The sequence below is a fragment of the Medicago truncatula genome, chromosome 1 (assembly GCF_003473485.1).
Source record: "Medicago truncatula cultivar Jemalong A17 chromosome 1, MtrunA17r5.0-ANR, whole genome shotgun sequence".
NCBI classification, from domain to species: domain Eukaryota; kingdom Viridiplantae; phylum Streptophyta; class Magnoliopsida; order Fabales; family Fabaceae; genus Medicago; species Medicago truncatula.
Genome location: NC_053042.1, coordinates 4,580,837 through 4,583,169, shown reverse-complemented (window position 1 = coordinate 4,583,169; position 2,333 = coordinate 4,580,837). Strand labels below are relative to the sequence as shown.

The 2,333-nt window shown below is 34.3% G+C and overlaps 1 long non-coding RNA gene across 1 annotated transcript; it reads left to right on the top strand.

The window, feature by feature from the left end:
• The first annotated feature begins 784 nt into the window (after window positions 1-784).
• LOC25482005 (uncharacterized) lies at window positions 785-2,002 on the top strand. The gene is made up of 2 exons (XR_003013087.2): window positions 785-1,015; window positions 1,639-2,002. It is a non-coding gene; the product is annotated as an uncharacterized lncRNA (long non-coding RNA).
• The last annotated feature ends 331 nt before the right edge of the window (window positions 2,003-2,333 follow it).

The window sequence follows — 2,333 nt, the reverse complement described above, 5'->3', positions numbered from 1 at the left end:
AAAAACTACTATATATACACAAGAAAAAATAACTAATAGACCAACGACTAGAAGCTAAACTATTTCGACAGCTTTAGTCTGTCTCCCACGTGTCTTGAACTTTCCAGCCTTGCCTCTTTAGAGGATTTGAATCCTTTTAATCGAAATCAAGGCTTCGTTGAAACCATCTATTCGAAATCCTCACTTCTATCTTGGACTTAGAGAATTATGTGGTCTTAACTTCCTCCTTGCCTGTCGAAACACATGCTCAAAAATACAAGCTAACAATATTGTAGGATACTTACTACAATGTTTCAAAATACCATGTTTGGTTAAATCGTTTAAGTGATGCACTCCCGTGTGAGTTCAATTTCACTCAAACTCAGTGTAAGGTCCAATTTCACTAAAAAAAGAAAGGGTCTTGTTAACGAGTGCCTCGGGCACTCTTTAAGCATACTAAAACAAGCGATTATTCTTTAAAAAAGTTAAACATTTCAATTTCCAATGCATTGATTACATGTATTTTTATAAATACTTTCTACATATAGTCCTTAAAGAGTACCCCGGGGGCAATCGTTAACATTTCCCAAAAAGAAATTACCATCGAGTTAACACTAAATTCACTTCCAAAAACGTAAACTCGTGGGTCAACGCTAAAGTTTGAGAACTTGAAGGGTTTAGCCCTTTTAGTTGATGAATGCAGTGAAATACAAAACAAATAGATGAAATAACTATGTATAATTCACTGAAAAACACAATACAGGGAAATTGATTAAATACAATGTAAATTAACAACTTTAGAACTAGTAGAAAGACAAAAGAAGACTTAGTTCAAAGACTTAAGTCATTATTCTCAAGGAGAGTACCAAAGGAAGAAGGAGACTTTTAATTTCTTCAGTTTTCTTCGTGCCTTCCTTGCTAGTCATTGTTCCCTTTTATTGAAGGTTAAGAGAATATTCCCATCTGCAAGACGTAGAAGGCATCCGGGGGGATGCAGAAATCCCCATCTGTCCAACAACTCATATCGAATGGGGAGGTGGTGTTCATACTAAACTGTATTTGTGCACAACTTTCTCTGTTTTACTGTCGTTACTTTCTCTGTTTTCAATTTTTCTACACCTGTGTAGACTGAGTTTATGCATAATGGTGTAAGTATCTTTTTATTTGTGTTGATGTCTTGAAAATTTCCATGGCTTTAGAGTCATCGAGAACGATAAACAAATTTATAGGAAGTGTTTACTTTGTTTGTGATAAATTCATTTATGTTTTAGAATCATTCAACGATCCTTAAAACAATTATAATGGAAAGTTCAAGAACAGTTGTGGTGTCTGCTACTGTTTGAGACAGACACTGAATATTAAACTACTTAGAATGTATCCATATGTCTGTGTGAGATAAGTATAACATCGGTTAATTTTCATGATTTCTGTCACAAGTTTAGCACTCAAAAGTAGCAAAAATGAAACATTGCTTATGCTATTTTCTTGCTGTTACCTTCTCTATTTTCAATTTTTCTACACTGTTTGGACTGATTCTTGCATGAAATGACGCTGGAACATGTTGGTAAACTTTTTAGTATTGTTAATGTTAGACTTCATTTCAATCCTTGAAGTTTCTGCTGTTTAAAATTCTCTTTTAAGTGTTATTTTTGGTTTTAGAATTTTGAGGACTTTGCAGTGGAACATTTCCTAACCAGAGCTCGTGATATTCTGAGGGCATGCAATGCATACATGGAAGTTCCTCACGTGGAGGTATGGATGCGCTTGTTGAAGAGTTTGCAAAAATTGGAGTTTGGAGCTAAGGACTGAAAATTTTGCTTGATTCAAAAGAATGTAATCTATGAAAACCTAAATTTAAGACTTGATCCAGAAGTCTTCTTACATCCGGTGTTTTACAAATTGGTTCGAATTGGCTTATTGGATCGGATACTGGACCAGTAACCGGTTTATAATACACATTTAAAAAAGTTATTTATTGTAAATACTTTTTTAAGATGACTAGAGCGATTTAATATTAGTTGAATATGGATATGAAATTTTCAAAGTTCTGAAAATAAGAAAACTTGAACATCTGGTTCAACTAGTCGAACCAGACCTATGTCCGTTCCAATAAGTCAAAATATGTCTAGCAAAACCGGGATTATAACTGTAGAACCGGCTTAAAACTGCCAAAACCGGCGCAATTAATACACACCAGTAACAAAGATTATAGCAACATTGAATTGTATAAATTGTGCAGTAGAGATCCTAAAATTCTAGCTCCTAGCTAGAGATTCAATTCAAGGCTTTAGGACAATCAGCATATTCATATTCATAAACCAGTTCTGCCTCCCATAAAATGTAGCATTGCCGCA